Source organism: Somniosus microcephalus, chromosome 3 (genome assembly GCF_052327205.1).
Source record: "Somniosus microcephalus isolate GS21.2 chromosome 3, FLI_Smic_1.0, whole genome shotgun sequence".
NCBI lineage: Eukaryota > Metazoa > Chordata > Chondrichthyes > Squaliformes > Somniosidae > Somniosus > Somniosus microcephalus.
The window spans coordinates 99047819-99070081 of record NC_140989.1 but is presented as its reverse complement, the minus strand read 5'-3'; positions in this window follow the sequence as shown (position 1 = coordinate 99070081).

The following is a 22263-nucleotide window of genomic DNA, read 5'->3' as shown; positions in this document are numbered from 1 at the left end:
TTAAAACCTCACCTACATCTGGCTCTACACAGAGATTGCCACTTTGGTTCCTAATGGGCCCTACTCTTTCCCTGGTTATCCTCTTGCCCATAATATACTTATAAAACACCTTGGGATTTTCCTTTATTTTGCCCGCCAGTGTTTTTTCATGCCCCCTCTTCGCTCTCCTAATTTCTTTAAGTACCCCCTTGCACTTTCTATACTCCTCTAGGGCTTCCACTGTTTTTAGTCCTTTGTATCTGCCAAAAGCCTCCCTTTCTTTCCTAATCCATTCTTGTATATCCCTTGACATCCAGGGTTCCCTGGGCTTGTTGGTCCTACCCTTGACCTTTACGGGAACATGTTTGGCGTTGTACTCTCTCTATTTCCTTTCTGAAAGACTCCCACTGCTCTGATGTGGATTTGCTTACAAGTAGCTGATCCCAGTCCACTTTGGCCAGATCCTGCCTTATCATATTAAAATCGGCCTTCCCCCAATTTAGAACCTTTATTTCCGGTCCATCTTTGTCCTTTTCCATGACTACCTTAAATCTCACCGAACTATGGTCACTGTCACCAAAATGCTCTCCTACTGACACATCTACCACTTGCCCGGCTACATTCCCTAGAATTAGGTCCAGTACCGCCCCCTCTCTTGTAGGACTTTCTACATGCTGGCTCAAAAAGCTCTCCTGGATGCACTTTAAGAATTCCGCACGCTCCAAGCCTTTCACACTATTACTATCCCAGTTAATATTGGGGAAGTTGAAATCCCCTACTATTATTACCCTATTATTTCTACACTTCTCTGAGATTTGCCTACATATCTGTTCCTCTATCTCTCCCTGACTGTTTGGGGGCCTGTAGTACACTCCCAGCAAAGTGCTTGCCCCCTTTTTGTTTTTAAGTTCTACCCATATGGCCTCATTAAAGGAACCTACTAAGATATCATCCCCCCTTACAGCTGTAATTGACTCCTTGATTAATATTGCGACAACCCCTCCTCTTTTACACCCTCCTCTGTCTCACCTGAAGATTCTATACCCCGGAATATTGAGCTGCCAGTCCTGCCCCTCCCTCAACCATGTCTCTGTGATAGCAACAATATCATACTCCCATGTGTTCATCAACACCTTCAATTCACCTGCCTTACTCGCAATACTCCTTGCATTAAAATAAATGCCATCCAGCCTTGCCATACTCCCTTGTGCCATTACATATTTGCTCTGCCTTCCAGGCTGACTTGTTTTTTCCTCTATATTTGGCTGTGCATCACCTCCTACTATAGCTCTACTCCGTATCCCATCCCCTTGCCAAGTTAGTTTAAACTCCCCCCAACAGTACTAGCAAACCTCCCCACAAGGATGTTGGTCCCGTTCTGGTTCAGGTGCAACCCATCCGACTTGTACAGGTCCCACCTTCCCCAGAAGCAGACCCAGTGATCCAGGAAAATAAAGCCCTCCCTCCTGCACCAACTCTTTAGCCACATATTCATCTGCTCTATCCTCCTAATCCTATACTCACTAGCACGTGGCACCGGGAGTAATCCAGAGATTACAACCTTTGAGGTCCTGCTTTTTAATCTGCTACCTAGCTCCCTAAATTCTTGTTGCAGGACCTCATCCCTCTTTCTACCCATGTCATTGGTACCAATGTGAACCATGACCTCTGACTGTTTGCCCTCCCCCTTCAGAATGCCCTGCAGCCGTTCAGTGACATCCTTGACCCTGACACCAGGGAGGCAACATACCATCCTGGAGTCACATCTGAGGCCACAGAAACTTCTATCTGTTCCCCTTACGATAGACTCCCCTATCACTATTGCTCTCCCATTCTTTTTCCTCCCCTCCGGTGCAGCTGAGTCACTCATAGTGCAATGGACTTGGCTCTTGCTGCATTCCCCTGAGAAACCATCTCCCCCATCAGTATCCAAAACGGAAAATCTGTTGGAGAGGGAGATGGACCCAGGGGGCTCCTGCACTACCTTCCTAGTTCTTTTACTCTGTCTGGCGGTCACCCATTTCCTGTCTGCCTGTGAACTCTTTACCTGCGGTGTGACCACCTCGTTAAACGTGCTAGCCACGAAGATCTCAGCTTCACAGATGCTGCACAGTGACTCCAGCCGCAGCTCCAGCTCCGAAACGCGGATTGAGTAGCTGCAGCTGGAGACGCTTCCTGCACATGTGTTCGCCCTGGACACCTAAAGTGTCCTCGACTTCCAACATAGCACAGCAGGAGCACTCCATGCTGCCGAGCTGCCCTGCCATGTCCTACCCTTAATTTACTCCCTTTAAATTAAAGAATAATAAATACATTAGGGACCTTACTTCCCTTTGAACACTACTTGACCTTACTTTTACTTTAACGACTGGAATGTAGAAATACTCACCGCTGGTTCTCTGTCCCCTCTTGTGCAGCTTTTTAGCTCCTGCTCTCCTGGAAGCTGACAAAGATACTCGCTCCGCATCACAACACTCTGTTTCTATCTGCACTCCATGACAAACTGCACTCTAGCCTCCCTTATTTATACTGCTGAGATTTAAATAAGTGAGCTCTCTGGCAGTTACAGAACCAGATTAGACCAGTTAATTAATGAATTACTCTCACCTGCTCTCCAGCACAGAGCTTGCCTGGCCTTCCCCAGCCTGGAAGTAACTTAAAACTTGAAACAGTAAATTTAAATTTAAGTTAAATGCTAATTGAAAGCACACAAGACTAGATTTTATTTTTAAAAAAGAGATTAACCTTTAAGATTCACTCCCTCACTCACCAAACTCGCAGCTTAACACTCTGTTCCGATCTGCACTCCACATAAGTGACTTAACAAAAATGAGAGCGCATGGAATTGGAGGTAACCTACTGGCTTGGATAGGGAATTGGTTAGGATGTAGGAGACAGAGAGTAGGGATAATGTGTTCAATGTGGGAAAGTGTGAGGTCATCCACTTTGGACCCAAGAAAGATAGATCAGTGTATTTTCTAAATGCTGAGAAGCTAGGAACTGTGGATGAGCAGAGAGATTTACGGGTCCATAGAAATCACTAAAAGCAGGTGGCCAGGTACAAAAAAAATAACTAAAAAGGCTAATGGAATGTTGGCCTTTATCTCAAGGGGCTGGAATACAAAGGGGTGGAAGTTATGTTACAGCTGTACAGAGTTCTCGTTGGACCCCATCTGGAGTACTGCCTTCAGTTCTGGGCACCGTATCTCAGGAAGGATATATTGGCCCTGGAGGGGGAGCAGTGCAGATTCACCCAGATTCACCAGAATGATACTGGGGCTAAAAGGATTAAATTATGAGACAAGGTTGCAGAGATTAGACTTGTATTCTCTTGAATATAGATGATTAAGGGGTGATCTAATTGAGGTGTTTAAGATGATCAAAGTTGATAGAGTAGATAAAGAGAAACTATTTCTTCTTATAGGGCGTCCAGCACAAGGGGGCATAACCTTAAAATAAGAGCTAGGTCATTCAGGGGTGATGTGAGAAAGCACTTCTTCACACAAAGCATAGTGGAGATCTGGAACTCTCTCCCCCAAAAAGCTGTTGAAGCTAAGTTAATTGAAAATTTCAAAACTGAGATTGATAGATTTTTGTTAGGCAAGGGAATTAAGGGATACGAAACCAAGGCAGGGAGATGGGGTTAAGACACATATCAGCCATGATCTAATTGAATAGCGGAATAGGCTCGAAGGGACTGAATGGCCAACATTCCTATGTTCCTAGAACTCACTGGGCCTGCTTAAAAAGAGATTTTTGTTTGGACAGGATCAGCAAGTAGAGCGTTCCACTACCCACATCAATGCAGTCTTCCATTAATGTTTTTACTTTTTAATTTTTTAAAATTCATTCCTGGGATGTGGGTGTCGCTGCCAAGGCCAGCATTTATTGCCCATTTCTACTTGCCCTTGAGAATCACAGAATCACAGAAACCCCACAGTGCAGATAGAGGCCATTTCGGCCCATCGAGCCTGCACTGACACATATCCCACCCGATCCCCGTAACCCCTAAACCAATACATATCCCACCCTATCCCCATAACCCCACATATTTAATCCCCCTAACACTAAGGGTCAATTTATCATAGCCAATCAACCTAACCCACACATCTTTGGACTGTGGGAGGAAACCGGAGCACCCGGAGAAAACCCACGCAAACACGGGGAGAATGTGCAAACTCCACACAGACAGTCACCCGAGGCCGGATTCGAACCCGGGTCCCTGGCGCTGTGAGGCAACAGTGCTAACCACTATGCCACCGTGCTGCCCCACGTGAAGGTGGTGGTGAGAAGCCTTCTTGAACTGCTGCAGTCCGTGTGGTTTGTTTGTCTGCACTGTAGACTTCAGTGGAGCATCTGTCAATTCTTGTGGCATCTTCAGTGGTGCAGCTCATTAGCACAGAGGAGCATTACCCATGAATGCTCACACTGCTGCTATAAAGGCTTTGGGCTGAAATTTTAAAGATCTCTCTTGGTCACCTTCAACAAGTAAGATCAGAAATGCACAACCTTGAGCCAGGGGTTCACAAATCTTATAGCTGCTCATAATTTTTCTGTGGTAAAAAATGAGAGAAGACTTGGCAGTGAGATGAGCAAGCATATGAGTTGCACTAGGCACACCTGCCTTTGTATCAACAACCATGTTCGCAGGTCATGGCATACCTACCTGCCAATTACCAAGAACAACTTATTTTTCAAGCACTAGGTCAACAGGGAGTCAATTGCAGAGCTTTGTCATCTACCAGAGAACATCTGCGGCCAACCTGCAACCTGTTATCACGGCTGTATCAGCTAATGTCCATGTATCAAATTGATGCACAGGTTGTGTATATACACAAATCTTTGAAGGTGGCAGGACAAGTTGAAGAAGGCAGTGAAAAAGGCATATGGGATCCTTCGCTTTATAAATAGAGGCATAGGGCAGGATTTTCATTGGGCCGTGGAGGCGGGTTTGGAGGCGTGTGGGGGGTTAAAATTGCATAAACTGGCAGGCGGGCCCAAGCCCGCCTCCAAGCAATTTAAAATAATTTGTGTCTAGTGGTCCCGTCTCCATCCCGCCTCCAAGAGACGGGATAGGCCGTTAAGGCCCTTAACAACCACTAAATTGGCTCTATAATGCCATTTTAAAAGGCCTTTGTGAGTTTAACCCTTTTCCCACGTGAAACACGCCTCTTCTGAAACACGACGGTGAAACCTGACGGGAGCACAATTGGATTGCTGACTATCAGCTGCAGCTCCACCATTAAATAGGAGATTTGATCAGCCGTCATTTGCAGGTGGCAGGACTTTGTAGTCTCAGGTCTGGGGGAACTTTTAGAAGGCATAACCACAGCTGTGGAAGTTTGGAGCCTGACACCAATCTCCAGTGTGACCTCCTGGGAAACCCCTCTCGCCACCTTCACTCAGCGCTTCCTCAACTGAGGCATATACCAGAAGCATGGGAGCCATTTATTTCCTTCCCTTCTGGGCATTAGATGAGGAAGAAGACCAGCTGCAGCACCAGCAGAACCAGGAACAACAGCAGCACCAACAGCAGCAGCACCAACAACAGCAGCATCAACAGGAGCGCCAAGCTGCTGCTCACCCACCTGAAGCTGCACAGGCCAGAAGGAGCAAGCGCATGGAAGCCCGTCGGCGCAGGAGATACCCCCCAAACAGGGTCTACAGACACAGGGTCAGCTACATCAACATGTCTGAGCAGCAGTGCCAAAGGCGGTTCCGACTTTCGCGAGAGGTAGTGGGTGACATTTGCGCAATGCTGCACTGCAACAAGACCTGCAGCCCAGAGGACCATGTGGACAACCCTTACCAGTGGCCGTCAAAGTCACCACCGCCTCAACTTTTTTGCCTCAGGCTCATTCCAGGGATCAGCAGCAAACATCAGCGGCATCTCCCAAGCGGCCGCACACACTTGCATCACGCAGGTAACCAATGCCCTCTTTGCCATCGTGCACAATCACATCCATTTCACCAAGGATCAAGCAAGTGTCATGGCGCGTGCGGTTGGATTAGCTAATCTGGCAGACTTTCCAAGGGTGCAGGGCGTCGTTAACTGCACACGTGGCCCTTAAGGCACCCCATCGGAATCCAGGTATTTTTGTCAACCGCAAGGGCTTCCACTCCCTTAACGTTCAGCTGGTGTGTGACCACAAGAAGGAAATTTTGCATGTTTGTGCCAAGTACCCTGGCAGTTGCCATGTCTCCTTCATACTGCGCCATTCTAGTGTGCCTCCGCTCTTCAGTCCGCCAGACCAACTTAACAGATGGCTACTTGGAGACAAGGGCTATCCCCTGAGGACGTGGCTAATTACGCCGTTGAGGAGGCCAGCCAATGAAGCTGAGGAGCGCTACAACTCCAGCCACATGTCCACCAGATCCATTATCGAGCAAAGCATCGGTTTGCTGAAGATGCGCTTCAGATGCCTGGATAGATCAGGTGGAGCCCTGCAGTACTCAGCAGCCAGGGTCTCCAGAATCGTCGTGGTTTGCTGTGCACTTCACAACATGGCACAGTGTCGTGGCTTGCAGATTCCTGAGGACCAATTGGCTCCTCACTTATCCTTCTCAGATGAGGAGGAGGAGGAGGAGAGCGAAAACAAATATCCTGCAGAGGCCCATCAACCAGCGGCAGCAGTACGCGAGAACATAACTGCCCGGGATGCAAGGAACACACTCATCTTTGCCAGATTTGCTTAGCCTAGCCACTCAAGGACCTTTGCCTCGCATCTTCTTACCTGAGCATCGACAATGGCCAAGAACCAGCTGACTCCTAGCAATTTGACCACCATAATGACAATTCCAAGTAATCCTAAGCCCTCAATGTGAAAGTCCCATTCGCGAAATGACACACGCCACAACTACAGCAGTAGCCATCAGATTTTTTATTATTATTGATCTGATGGCTTTTTCACTACCCTTGTGACTATTTGTGCAGTATCTTTCTCTTATGCATGTTCCTACGTGGTGCTTCCCCTTTGGCTTCAGCAGATGTGGAGGCGCCTTGCTCACTTTCCTGCTGCTCCTGTCTTGACACCTTTGGCAGGCGTCCTCTGGGGTTGTGAACCTGTGAGGGCTCGTCAACAGTCTGCTGCTCCTGCGGCTGTGCAGGGGTTGAGACGCCGATCTCAGCTGGGTGTGGACTCTGGTGGGGCTCTGACCGAGGGCTCTGCAGTGGCATGGAAGTGTGAGCGCTTGGAGAGGAGCCCCCATTTCCTTGATGTCTGCCACCAACTTCCCTCTCATGGGTCAGGTCCCCCTCAGCGCTTGCAAGTGGCTTGAGAGCACCTTGCTGCACATCAGGGGGGCCATGGGGACCCGTATCTGCACTGGCAGTCCTACTCAGAAGGACTTCCATGAAGGTCTGGTTTCTCTGCTCAATAGATGCCCATCGCTCCTCCAGAGATGTCATTGAATTCTGAGCACTCACCATGTTTTCTGCACACTGGCGACTTATCACCTCCATGGAGGTTGCCATCCTTTCCATGGTGGTGCGTTCATGCGCCAATGACTCCACAAAGGCTCTGCTCATGTTCGCTATGGACTCCTCCATTTGCTCCACACTCGCAGAGACCCCAGAGACAAAACCTGCCAGAGACTCCTGCATCTGTTACTGGAGTTCCAGCACCACTGATCTTGTGGATGGACCCAGAGGCAGAGGGTCGACATGCAGCTGAGCCAAACTGGCAGAGTCCTGCGCCCTCCGACGAGGACGCTCCACTGCTGTCCCTGTCTCCACAATCTGCTGATGCTCACTTGTGAGCTGTGATACACCAGGTGACAACACTACTCTATGTCCCAAAGGTCCCACTGAGGTGTGAGTGTCTGCGCTGGTGCTGGGTGCGCTGAATTCTGCTGATGCTGCGCCCTCAGAGGTTGCAGCTTCCTCTGAGAAGTCTGAAAGCTCAGGCCCTTCCTCCTGGACAGTGGAGATGGGGGCTCTCGATGGTCCTGTAGGGGAGTAAAGGAAAGAGTTAGAGATGTGAGGTCAAGGTTACATGCACATTGCATATGATCATAAGTCCATCTGTTAGAGCTTCAGAATCATTATCAGCGACTCATGCAATGTCAATGAGAGAGATGGAAAACTATTCTTTCACCAGCTTGCTGTGATGCACCCGTCTGTCCGTCCCCCACTTGCGCATCATCTTCCACTCTGACAATTTCCAGGACCGCCTCCTCCCAGGGGGTGAGTTGGGCTACTGATGGTGGCCCTCCTGCTGTCCTCGCTCTTTCCCTTTTATTGTGAGCTCTCTTTTCCTGCAGTGAGGGAGATAAGTGGAGGTTGAGTGAGAATGAAGGAGTGAGTGTAGAGAATCCATAGCATAGATGCTTAGAAGGAGACAAAGATGGAGTGAGGTGGCAAGACCAAGGGCCCTCCCTGTGTGTTGTCAGTTGTTTTCATAGCATCAGAGTGCTGGGAGTGTGAGGGCTGCATAGTCGAATAGTTAGGTGAATGTGAGCAAAGAGAGAAAGGGAATGGGTAAGGGTGCATGGATGTCAGTGTCAAGTGGGATGTGGAGGAAGAGATTGCTAAAGCTGAGTACTGGTGAGGAAAGGCAATGGGGATCAGATTGAGGGTAATGGGAAATGCATACTCACTGTTCCAGTACGCACAAGGTGATGAAATCTCTTCCTGCACTGTATCCAGGTTCTGCGGGTAACCGTTAAGGAGTTGACCTCCTCTGCCACTTGCAGCCACACAGCCTTGGTCTGCTGGGGAGGCTTCTTCCTCCCTGATGAAGGGAAGAGCACCTCCTAATGAGATCTAGCTCCCTCAACCAGAGCCTGCAGGGCAACGTCGTCGAACCTGAGAGCAGCCCTAGGTCTGTCGCTGGCCATTGTGACTCCAGGTTCCTCTAACAGTAAATGCCAAAAGGTTGCTAGCCTGCAGAAGAAGCAAGGCTTGTTGCAGACCTTAAATTCAGCAGCAATGATGACATCATAAGATGCAACTTTCTGACGGCAAATTAGTTTTTCCAAACAGTTCCCACACGCTGGAACTCAATTAGACAATTAAGTTAAAATAGCATCAATCTCCCACATCGATTTATATTCGTGTGGATAACACGAAATGCAGATTTCACAACACCAACCTGCCCCTGAATGAAAATCCAGCCCACAGAGTACAAAAGCAAGGAAGTTATGCTAACCCTTTATAAAACACTGGTTAGGCCCCAGCTGGAGTACAGTGGTCAATTCTGGGAACCACACTTTAGAAAGGATGTCAAGGCCTTGGAGAGGGTGCAGACGAGATTTACTAGAATGGTACCAGGGATACGGGACTTCAGTTATGTGGAGAGACTAGAGTAGCTGGGATTGTTCTCCTTAGAGCAGAGAAGGTTAAGGGGAGATTTGTTCAAAATCATGTTCAGAATCATGAAGGAGTGTGATAGAATAAATAAGGAGAAACTGTTTCCAGAGGCACAAGGGTCAGACACAGATTTAAGGTAATTGGCAAAAGAATCAGAGGCAACATGAGGGAAAAAAATTACACGGCAAGTGGTTAGGATCTGGAATGCACCGCCTGAAAGGGTGGTGGAGGCAGATTCAAAAGTAACTTTCGAAAAGGAATTGGATAAATACTTGAAGAGAAAAATTTGCAGGGCTATGGGGAAAGAGCAGGGGAATGGGACTAATTGGATAGCTCTTTCAAAGATATGATGGGCCGAATGTCTTTCATCTGTGTTGTATTATTCTATGATTAGCATGGGCAGCACTTTCATCTCCTTTACTATGATGAGCAGCAGCAGCAAGATGCAGCTGTCCAATTTCACCACATAGCTGTATTTGTGATGTTAGCCATATGGCCATCCGGCCAATAGGTTCCTGCTGCTCAAGCTGCTCCCCACGTGTACTGTGATTCACTTTGTGTTACCTCTTCAAGCTCACTAATTGCATCCTCTGGGAAGTATGTAGCAGTACTGACATTTGCGAATAGTGATTAGAGGGATGTTGGGTGCTGTGAGCTGTTGTCTTGTGGGTCACTGACAATGCTGGCAGGTTGCTCTTCGAGGCCTACAATAACAGAAAAGGAACAAATGTTAGAATGCTGGCTTCAAGAGACACCCTCAAGTAGAGCTTGCATTGCAATATACAGTTTATGTGGTTATGTGTCTGCTTATGTAACAGTGAGTCTGAAGAGTGACAAGATACAAGAACAGGTTGATATTAGCTTTGAGCTTGAGGGAGGCTTGCAGCTTCTCCTTCCTCTATTCCCTCCATACTCTTGCATGCAAGGATGTCCAGAGTGGCCTCCTCAAAGGGAGTCAAGCACGTCTGAGGGCCAATTTTAACTACAGGAGGGAGGTGGGCAAAGTGCATCCGCCACCACCAGTTCTTTCCAGCGTGAGGCCCATATCATTTTAACGCCCAGACCTCATTTAGATGCTGCTGGCAAGGTGCAGGCGCTATGCAGGCACTCCGCCACAACTCGCCGATATTGGGAAGGTAGGAAATCATGTGGCTCTCATGTTGAACCAGCTAACAGTCGGAGCCAGAGGGTTGGGGTCGAGGTGATTCCATGTGGGTCTTGAACAGGCTGGCAGCAAACTGGAGTTTTTCTGTGGGCCTGGAGAAGGACTCCTGACTCCACCAAAAAAATAATATTGCCTGGATGGTTTCCAGCATTTCCTTTAAGATCCACTGGTTAGACTGCTCAACACCTGGTACTTATAGGGGTAGCCTGTACCTTGCAAACTCTGTCCATTTGTATTTCAATATTGCAATCGATGTTCTAAGTATGTTATTGGACCCTGATTTGCATATTCTGTGGCCATCCGCCTGAAACAGGAGGGCACTCCAACTGCCCATCTCAGGGCCCTATCCAAGATGGCGGTGGTGGAAGGGCTGCGGAAAATATGAAAAAATTGAAGTGGAAAATACAGAAAAACGGGATCAGGTTTGAAATTTAAACACAAGATCCTGGCAAAGAACAGTGGGTCCACCAGCTCTGAAAAAAGAATGAATGGGTGAACAGGGAGGGTGCAGCTCCCCTGCCAGTATTGTAAAAGGTCAAATGCCGTGCAGCTTCATTAACGAGGCTGCACAGCATTTTAGTGTCTAGTGCTTGATGGAACGCCCTCTCCTAACAGCAACCAGCTAATTGGGAGTAAACTAATCGTTGCAGAGGATTTCACATGCTACTTAAAGGTATATCACCTTTTACTGTTCACTTGCTGCTGGAGGTTTGAAGAGGACTTTTGAAACACATCGGGAGACTTTCTGGGACTTTTTTGTCAAGGCTTCACCAGCACTCTATCAACATTTAGTCTGGGAATTCTCTGAGGACTTCAGCTAAGAGTAAGTGCTACTCTACCTTATTGGACACCTTAGTCATCTTGCTAGAACCCCCCCCCCCCCCTTGGTCTGCAGAAGTAATAGGAGAATGAGGCCAGGCAGAGCAACACCAACTGCTGCAGGAGAGACGGACAGGAGGGCGAGGTGGACTCCTTCCCCCCTGCGCGTATAGGGCATCCCTCCTCCTCTGGACCTCCTCCACCAGGACCTCCAGTGACACGTTTGAGAACCTGTGTGCTCTCTCACTTGGTACCTGAGCAATCCTGAACCTGCCGCTGTGTGTCAGCCAGCCCACTCCACACCTTCAGTGGAAGCGGTTGTGTGGAGCCCACATATACTGCTCCACAAAAACAGCATCTAATCAGCACTTGAGTGCTAAACCTGCAGATGTCTCTGTTTTAGCGCCTCCAGGCAATTTCAAATTATGGTAATCAGCAGTTAGGCCCAAAATTGTCAAAGCCAGACTTTCAAACAGACGTGTCTTATTAGCACAGCACCCATTTCGCGCCTGTTTTCACCCTTTCACCAAAATAACCCCCAACATCTCAGGTTAGAGGAAGTGCAAATTGCTAACTCACGTGGGAGGAGTGTCTGGGGCGTTGGACAACAGTAAGAGAGGAAGTGACTGGACAGGCGTTGATCTCCTGTGGTTTCACAGAAAGGTACAGGGGAAGGGCAGGTGTCATGGAGAAAATAGTCCATGTGGAAGGCAAAGGAGGGAGAGGAATAAATGTATTAGGTGGTGGAATCATGTTGTGGCTGTTGGAAATGTTGAATAATGATGTGGTGAATGTGGAGCTGGTGGGGTGAAAGGTGAGGACCAGGGGAATCCTGTCACAGTTGTGAGAGAAGGGTGAGAGGGTCTGGGTAGACCTGATCGAGGGTCCTGTAACCCACTGTGTAGGGGAACCCTCATCTGAGGAAAATGGAGGGCATTTCAGAAGCTCTGGTGGGGAAGGTAGGAGTAAAAGTGGAAATAAATCAGAGCAGGTCGGGAACACGCTGTCATCCCGCCTCCTCGCGCCTTTAACTCGGATGCGTTTGCCAGCACGGCAGCGACCCGAATGGCAGAGGCAGGCGACCTAATTTAGATCATTATTAGCTTGTGGTCAGACACTTAACTGTGTTTTTAACCAGAACTTTTGATTTTCACTGTATGACCACAACAATCACGCAGCTCCGGAACCACATCTGTCAAGCTGAAGCAGAAGTTCAGTGGCCATTGATCGAGGTCATTAATGCAGAGCATGGAAAGCACAATAAATACTGCTACCTGACACCTGCTTACTTTCCTAAGGGAAATGCTGTTGCTGAGTGCATTTTCAGCACAGATTTAGGTGTCTAGAGTTTGCAAGTGTTTTGTGAAAACTTCAGAAACCACTCTCACCTCATTGGTACTACTTATCACACCATGGACAGATTGCTTCTCTGATCTCGACTTGGCCTGCCATCTATTACATCAGCATAGGTGCCATTTATACTGTCTCACTTTGGTCCTCAGAATTGGACCAGGATGAGCCCCAACACCAGCAGCACCAGCAGCAGCAACAACACCACCAACCTACTCCTCAATGACCTGATGCTCCACAGGACAGAGGGCATCAGCACAAGGCTGCACCGTGCCGGAGGCGATTCCCCCAACACAGGGTATACAGGCAGAGGATGAGCTTCCTCAACATGACTGAGCAGCAGTGCCAAAGGAGGCGGTGGGAAAATTATTGGAAAAAATTCTGAGGGACAGGATAAATCTTCATTTAGAAAGACACAGATTAATCAGGGGCAGTCAGCGTGGATTTGTTAAGGGAAGGTCGTGTCTGACTAACTTGATTGAATTTTTTGAGTCAGTAACAAGGAGAGTCGATGAGGGTAGTGCGTTTGATGCAGTCTATATGGATTTTAGCAAGGCTTTTGATAAGGTCCCGCATGGCAGACTGGTCACGAAATTAAAAGCCCATGGTGAAGGGATATTTACTGGTCCTAGACTTTAGGGCTACCCCGGATCCGGCGTATTTCTCAGACGTTCAGTTTCAACTAAAGTTTGAGGTAGCTGAATCCTAAAGATGCTTAATTGGGTCTAAAGGTCCGGGCTATCTCTCCCTAAAGGAAAGGAACAACCCGAGAATGTTACCGTCCTCCAGATAGTGCTTTTAATAAGTTTAGCTAGACTGTAACGTCCCGGATATTATTAGGGTCAAGAAAACTCCCCCAGAAATATAACTCTTCACCATAGAGTGTACAGAGATTGAGTTCACGAGTTTTTGATACAGAAGACTTATGTGAGATAATTCTAAAAATATATAGAGATTTATTAAAAGAACCGACATGCAATTTACAGTTGGTGAATCAGTCAATCGCAACATTAACAGTTCTAAAAAGAGAAAAAATACTGGCCCAGAAATTCGGATCGGGGGCTTCCCGCGGGTGTAAGCCCCCGACCTGCACTTACCTTGCGCGCCGGCAGTTGAGCTGTAGGGCCCCGTGGAATTCCGCTCCGGGGCCTGGCCCAGAGGCCGGCGCGCTGTGCTTGCGTGTCCCAGGGGCGTAGTTAGTGTGATGCGTCCCCTGGGATCACGTGAGCCAAGGGCAGCCAATCGGAGGAGGGAAAAGCCCATTCATAAGATTGACAGGTACGCCTGTCAAAACTTATAAATACTACGGGCCCAAAATAGCAGTAAACATTCAAATAATTTTTTTTTTTAAATCACACTTTTTAAATAAACTATAAATTACATTAAATAACTATTTTAAACAATAATTTAAATTTTTGAAAAAAATAATTTTATATTATAACGGGGCTAAAAATAAACTTACCTTGCTTTAAAGTATTTAAAAATAATAAACCTGTGGAAAAAATGTTTTAATTTTAATTAATTGACCACTTACCTTGCAAAAAGCAGGCCTTACGCCTGCTTTTTAAATGTGTAAATCCTGCAGGCTTACCCTCCCGGGAAAACCTGTAAAAAAAAACTAAGTTCAAAGCGCACGTGCAGCCTCCCCTGCGCGCGCGCGTTCGACCTCTGAACCCTTTCGTTCAGAGGATCGGAAGTGCCGGTTTCCCACGCATGTGCAGTGCATGCAGGAAACCGGCAATTCCATTCGGCCTACGGGTGAGTACCTCGTGCGTACTCACCCGGGGAGAGCCGAATTTCTGGGCCACTATCTTTTTAACAGAGAATCTTACTTTTAAATCTAAACTTCGCTACAGTATTACAGTTCTTAAAAGTTTTCTTGTACAGGATATCCATCAATATCAAATACCTTTGATCCCCGAGGTACAAAGTGTTGGAGACTACAGAGCTGCCTCTGTAGCCGAGAATCGCTTTGCCCGATTAAAGCTAGTCTGATATCCCATTTGAGATTTCAACATTTATATCCTTTTCCAGTGGTATTTCCTTTAAGGTTTTCTGCTGATGCAAGTTAATTATCCCTATTCATGTTTCTGCCGACCTCTGCAATTCTTACTGCTACATCAGCCAGAATCTTGTCTCATCTCCAGGTGTTCCAGGGTCATCATATAGAATGGTGTGAAAGGCAGGTGTTCCTTATTTTATGTCATCTTTACGAAGTTTAAATTAGAACACCTTATCCAGGGTGAACCATTGTTTTGTTCCCAAAAGGTCAGCTTGTCGGAGCCATGCACTTTCTGTTTCAATAAGGTTATTTATTCAGGGTCAACAACTGTCTTATCTCAATAGCCAGAATTCTTTCACAGTTATTTCAGAGTTCGGTTTCTAGATTTCCAAACCCAGCTTGTCCTGTTTTAATAAGGTCAGAATTCTTTCATAAAATGGTGTCTTTTTCTAAGTAGGTTATACGGCTTATTCCTTCACAATGGGATCCAAGGCAAAGTGGCAAGTTGGATCCAAAATTGGCTCAGAGGCAGGAAACAAAAGGTAATAGTCGAAGGGTGTTTTTGTGACTGGAAGGCTGTTTTCAGTGGGGTTCCGCAGGGCTCAGTACTGGGTCCTTTGCTTTTTGCGGTATATATCAATGATTTGGACTTGAATGTAGGAAGTATGATTAAGAAGTTTTTGGATGATACAAAAATTGGCTGTGTGGTTAATAATGAAGAAGAAAGCTGTAGACTGCAGGAAGATATCAATGGACTGGTCAGGTGGGCAGAACAGTGGCAAATGGAATTCAATCTGGAGAAATGTGAGGTAATGCATTTGGGGAGGGCTAACAAGGCAAGAGAATACACCATAAATGGCAGGACACTGAGAAGTGCAGAAGATCAGAGGGACCTTGGAGTGCATGTCCACAGATCCCTGAAGGTAGCAGGACAGGTAGATAAGGTGGTTAAGAAGGCACACGGGATACTTGCCTTTATTAGCTGAGGTATAGAATATAAGAACAGGGAGGTTGTGCTTGAACTGCATAAAACACTAGTTAGGCCGCAGCTAGAATACTGCGTGTAGTTCTGGTCACCACATTACAGGAAGGATGTGATTGCACTAGAGGGGACGCACAGGAGATTTACGAGGATGTTGCCTGGGCTGGGGAGTTTTAGCTATGAGGAAAGATTGGATAGGCTGGGGTTGTTTTCTTTGGAACAGAGGAGGCTGAGGGGAGACCTAATTGAGGTGTATAAAATTATGAGGGGCTTAGATAGAGTGGATAGGAAGGACCTATTTCCCTTAGCAGAAGGGGCAATAACCAGGGGGAATAGATTTAAAGTAATTGGTGGAAGGTTTAGAGGGGATTTGAGGAGAATTTTTTTCACCCAGAGGGTGGTGGGGGTCTGGAACTCACTGCCTGAAAAGGTGGTAGAGGCAGAGACCCTCATCACATTTAAAAAGTACTTGGATATGCATTTGAAGTGCCATAACCTACAAGGCTATGGACCAAGTGCTGGAAAGTGGGATTAGGGTGGATAGCTCTTTGTCGGCTGGCACGGAGAAGATGGGCTGAATGGCCTCCTTCTGTGCTGTAAATTTCGCTGATTCTATGAGGCTCAGGCCTTCGTGCCAGGTCGTCGCAGACATTTGCAGCTTGCTGGAGCAAGATCTGCAGCCCAGAGGACCTGGTGGACACGCCTTACCAGTGGCTGTCAAAGTCACCAGTGCCCTCAACTTCTTCGCCTCAGGCAGTTATGACACCAGGGTTACTGAGCCAAATTCCCTGGCAGCTGTCATGACTATTTTGTCATGCGCCAGTCCACCCTCCCTCAGCTCTTCGCACCTCCAGACTTTCCAGCTGGCTGCTTGGAGACAAGGACTATCCACTGATGACCAGGCTCATTTCTGTAATGGCGGAACAGGCTCGAGGGGCCGAATGGTCTACTCCTGCTCCTATCTTCTATGTTTCTATCTATGTCTATGACACCTTTGAGAAGGCCAAGTACTGAGGCCCAGGAGAGATATAATGAAAGCCACATGTCCACCAGATGTGTCATAGAGCAAACAATAGGCATGCTGAAAATGTGCTTCAGATGCCTCGACAGATCTGGTGGCAACTTCAGTACGCACCAGCCAGGGTCTACAGAATTGTTGTGGTCTGCTGCGCGCTGCAGCGAAACATAGCGCTGCAGCGAGGATTGGCGCTGCATGAGGAGCAAGGCTCTGAGCGCACAGCCTCTTCAGAGGAGGAGGAGCATCAGCCGGAAGACGAGGAGGAGGAGCAGGAGGAACCCGAGGTCAAGATGTCACCAGCACCCGAGCACATTGCTGCTCGGGAAGCCAGGGATGGCCTCGTTATGGCCAGATTTATTTAACTTCCTGCATTACACCCATATGGTTGGCACATGCTGTGCCAAGGTCCCCTCACTTCCATGTCCCCTCTCACCATCATCCCTATCATGGGCTACCCACACTTCCCTGCTAGCAAGGAGCTGGAGAGCACCCTTGCTGCACAGCAGTGGGGCCATGAGGACCCAAGTCTATGTTGACATCCCTCCTAGAGAGGAGGTCTATGAGCCTCTGCCATCTGTTCTCCATAGATAGCATGTGCTCATGTGAGGTCCATGGAAGAGCCTAGTCGCCATCGCCTGCGACACAGTGGTGCTCATGTTGGAGATGGACTCCTCCATTCTCTGAACATTTGCAGACATCGCAGTCACAAAACCTGTCAGAGCCTTCTGCACTTCCAGGATCGCCCTCTTTCTCGATGGCCCCCGAGGCTGAGAGTCTGCATGCAGCTGAGCAGAGCTAGGAATGTCCTGCGCCCTCCAGCGAGGAGTCTCCACTGCTGTCCCTGTCTCCACCATCTCCTCTTGCTCACTTGTGACTTGTGAGACACCAGGTGACAACACTACTCAATCTCGTGTAGGATCCACCAAGGTGTGCATATCTGCACTGGTGCTGGGTGCACTTAGGTCTGGTGACGGTACACCCTCAGAGGCTGGAGGCTCCTCTGAGGAGTCATCTTCCTATTCCACCTGGACAGTGGGGAAGGGGGGAGCTCTTGATGGACCTGTGGGAGTGTAAAGAGATTATTTAGAGATGTCATATCAAGAATGGGTAACAATACCATTATGCACATGGTGAACATTCACTGGCTCCTGACATCAGTCCCCATATGAGTGACTGCTGCATGCCATGTGGTTGTATGAGATGTAATTCTGTCACCAGGTTGTTGAGATGTCCCCCTCTCTCTGTCTCCCACCGCTAGCTGCTCTGCAGCTCTGGAGACCTCCAGGACGGCCTCCTCTGCTGGAGTCAACGTAGCGAATGATCGAGGGCCTCCTCTGGTTTTCTCCCTTATTGTGGGCTCGCTTCTCCTGCAAGGAGGGAAAGAGATGTTTGAGTGAGAGTGATGGTGTGAGTGTGAGGAATGGATGGGTTACATCTTTAGAGGGAGACTATGAGGGAGTGTGGTGTCAATGCCAAAGTTCCAATGCAAAGTGCCCTCCTTGTGTGTTGTCAGTTGGTGTGATTGCATTAGGATGAGGGCGAGTGTGAGGGGTGGTTAGTCAGAGCGGGATGTGAGTATGTAGATAGAGAGGGAGGGGTGGATATGCAATGTTGGTGTGAGTAATGATGTGCAGGAGTGGGCTTGGGAAGGCAGAGTGATGGGGATGTGATGAGAGGCACAGCAGGACGAAGGTGAATGTGGCTTTGCACTCACATTTCCTGATCTAATGAGATAATTGAAGCCCTTCCGGCACTGCACCCAGGTCCTCCTCACAACATCCCTGCTGTTCATCTCCTCTGTTATCTCCAGCCAGGCTCCTTTGGTCTCCTAGGGAGGTCTCTTGCACCCATCAGAAGGGGAGACCGACCTCCCTGTGTGCCCTGACTCCCTCCACAATCGGATGTAGAGAGTCATCCGAGATCCTGGAGTGACCAACCAGAAATCGACACCCATGGAATTTTAGGGCCATATTCTTCAATTGTTATATTTTATATACCATGGGTAGCTAACAAACCCAAGAGGGGTGGGGTGAATCACAGTGCTGTCTATCCCTGGAACCATTCACCCTTCTCCTCCTCTAGCCAACAATCTTCAGTTCTCTTTTTCTTGCCTGAGCCACGCTGTTTATTCTGTGCTTTGGGTGATGCTTTTTCTCAACTAGTACTGTGCAGTTCTGACGGTCTGAATTGTTTTGTCAAACTATTAAATGTTCTGCAGTGTCAATTTTATGCCAGATTTGTTAATGATTATTGTATGATAGCAAAATACTGCAGATGCTGGAAATCCGAAATAACAACAGAAAATGCTGGAAAAACTCAGCAGGCCAGGCAACATCCGTGGAGAGAGAAATAGAGTCAACCCTTCGACCTGAAACATTGACGCAAGGCCTGCTTTTAACAAGGTAAGTGGTGAATTAATTAAAATTAAAACATTTTTTCCACAGGTTTATTATTTTTAAATACTTTAAAGAAAGGTAAGTTTATTTTTAGCCCCGTTAGAAAATGTAATTAATTTTTTCAAAAATTTAAATTATTGTTTAAAAGTTATTTTATGTAATTTATAGTTATTTTAAAAATGTCATTTTATTTTAATTTATTTGAAGTTTTAGTGATGTTTTGGGGCTTATAGTATCTATAGTTTTGACAGCTCTTCCTGTCAATTTTATGAATGAAGCATTCCCTGCTACTATTGGCTCTCCATGGCCCACGTGATCCCAGGGGACACATCGAACTAACTGCGCCCCTGGGATACGCAAGCACTGCGCGCCGGCAGTTGGAGAAGGCCCAGGATCGGAATCCCACGTGGGCCTGCAGCTCAACGGCCGGCGCGCTAGGTAAGTGCAGGTCGGAGGCTTGCACCTGCGGGAAGCCTCCGACCCGAATTTCTGGGCCATTAGAATGCTGCTGCAAAACACAATTTCAAACAGAACTTACATATCAATATACGCTGCGCCATTTTGTTGTTCTTGAGTGTATGCCTGTCTGAGAGAGGATGAGTGAGCAAGTGAGTAAGTAGAGAAGGAATAATAATAAAAATGGTTTTAGTTTATAATGGTTTTAGTAGGAGGCCTCGGGCTTCACACTCCCCTACTTCATCCTCACTGCTGGACCCAAGAAGAAAAGAACTTACCTGTATGGAGGCAGAAGGAGGTTATTTCAATCTGAAAGGGCTGGGTGCAACCTGGGAGGGTCACTTGTAATGTATTTGTGCCTCTTCCGGGTGGTGACTCAGGAAAATAAGGGAAGAGGTGCATCGGCAATATTGCTGTCTCTTCAACGTGGTATTTAAATGTTTCCAGCTAGTTCAGGAGGAAACAGTCAGTCCCGCCTAGGGAAACCCCTAGATGTGCACATGAAGCACAAAAGGTGCAGGGACATGGTGCACATTTTCCTCTACTTAGCACCTACGAAATAAACATAACTAGGGTGCAAGGCAGCAGATCAGACCTATGCTATCTGTCTTAGCTAAATATTTACCAGCTGATAACGTGAAACTTTAAATCAAAATTCATCCTGCAGTTTGTTTTTAATAATTTGGAAAAACTCAAGAAAGAAACGAAAAATAATTTCGCAGACTAGGTGCAATCCACTCAGTGGCCATATTGTGTAATTACAGCGTGCTAAGTTTTCATAGGCAAAATCTATTAGAATAGGGGACAGAGGAATTTATTATGGGAATAAGTTGACACAAAAAGTATGACAAACTTGTGACAGCAGGAAGGCAAGTGGTCCAGACAGGAAGTACCTAAGATTTTTAATAAGATACTAGTCCAACTCCTGTGGTATTGCACACAGCAACTGTAGTCTTCGGGTGAAACAGGGTGAAAGAGCAGAGATAATTGGACCAGGATGTAATTCAGTCCCTATATTAAAGTCAGACATTTTGTCCTTATTTTTGTATTTCTATTATAAATTCCCACGTCCACATTTTTAAAAATGGAAAATGGCCATATAAATGCATTGTGCTGTATTTACAGCCTCCTGCCAGCCAGTGGTCATAAGACTGACCAACAGTTAGGATTGGTCATTTTCAGAATTTCTCAGTAGTTTCTCATAGGTAGCTTTCTAGACACTTTCCTTACTTTTCATTGGTATGTCCCCTACCTCATCAGGTCTGATTTGCTCCAATCATTTATTTATTTTGTTTATTTTGAGCCAATCAATAAAGTGTTTAAAGAAAAATCATGACAGAAACATCTACAGAATTTTCTGTTTCAGGTTTCCAGCGTCTGTAGTATTTTACTTTTATTTTCTGCTACAGAATTTGTGCCTATATGCAAGACTTTATAGCTGGACCTGTGTTTATTTTTCCCTATATCTAGTGGGTTTACCAAGGGTGTTTTTTTCTAGATAATTTATCTAAAATAGGGTTACCTAGATCTTAAATTGGATAATTGCATATTTCATGATAGTATTGTTTATTTTTTTTAAATAATCATAAACCAAATCTTTATCACCATTGCTGAATAAGCATAAATTATCCAATTCCAAGGTAAATTACATTGAAGTTTCCTTTTCCCTCTGGTAATATTAGACATAAACAGTTAATAAATAATATATATATATATAGAAACATAGAAGATAGGAGCAGGAGTAGGCCATTCGGCCCCTCGAGCCTGCTCCGCCATTCAATGTGATCATGGCTGATCATCCAAATTCAGTACCCGGTCCCTGCTTTCTCCCCATATCCCTTGATCCCTTTAGCCTTAAGAAATATATCTAACTCCTTCTTGAATATATTTAATGAATTGGCCTCTACTGCCTTCTGTGGTAGAGAATTCCACAGGTTCACCACTCTCTGGGTGAAGACATTCCTCCTCATTTCTGTCCTAAATGGCATACCCCTTATCCTTAGACTGTGATCCCTGGTTCTGGACTCCCCGACCATCGGGAACATCCTTCCTGCATCTAGTCTGTCCAGTCCTGTCAGAATTTTATAAGTTTCAATGAGATCCCCTCTCATTCTTCTAAACTCCAGCGAGTACAAGCCCAATCGACCCAATCTCTCCTCATACGTCATTCCTGCCACCCCAGGTATCGCTGAACTCCTTCCATGGCAAGAACATCCTTCCTCAGATAAGGTGACCAAAACTGCACACAATATTCAAGATGTGGTCTCACCAAGACCCTGTACAACTGCAGCAAGACATCTTTGTTCCTGTACTCAAACCCTCTCGCTACGAAGGCCAACATACCATTTGCCTTCTTAACCGCCTGCTGCACCTGCATGCTTACCTTCAGCGACTGGTGCACAAGGACACCCAGGTCTCGTTGCACTTCCCCTTCTCCCAATCTATTGCCATTCAGATAATAATCTGCCTTCCTGTTTTTGCCACCAAAGTGGATAACCTCGCATTTATCCACGTTATACTGCATCTGCTATGCTTCTGCCCAATCACCCAACCTGTCCAAATCATCCTGGAGTTTCTCGGCATCCTCCTCACAGCACACACGCCCACCCAGCTTTGTGTCGTCTGCAAATTTGGAGATATTACATCTAGTTCCCTTGTCTAGATCATTTATATATTGTGAATAGCTGGGGCCCAATATATTATTGTTACACCTGTACAACTTGGTTATTTGTAATCGATGAATAGATTTTTGTAATTTAAAAATATTAACCAGGTGTAAAAGCCTT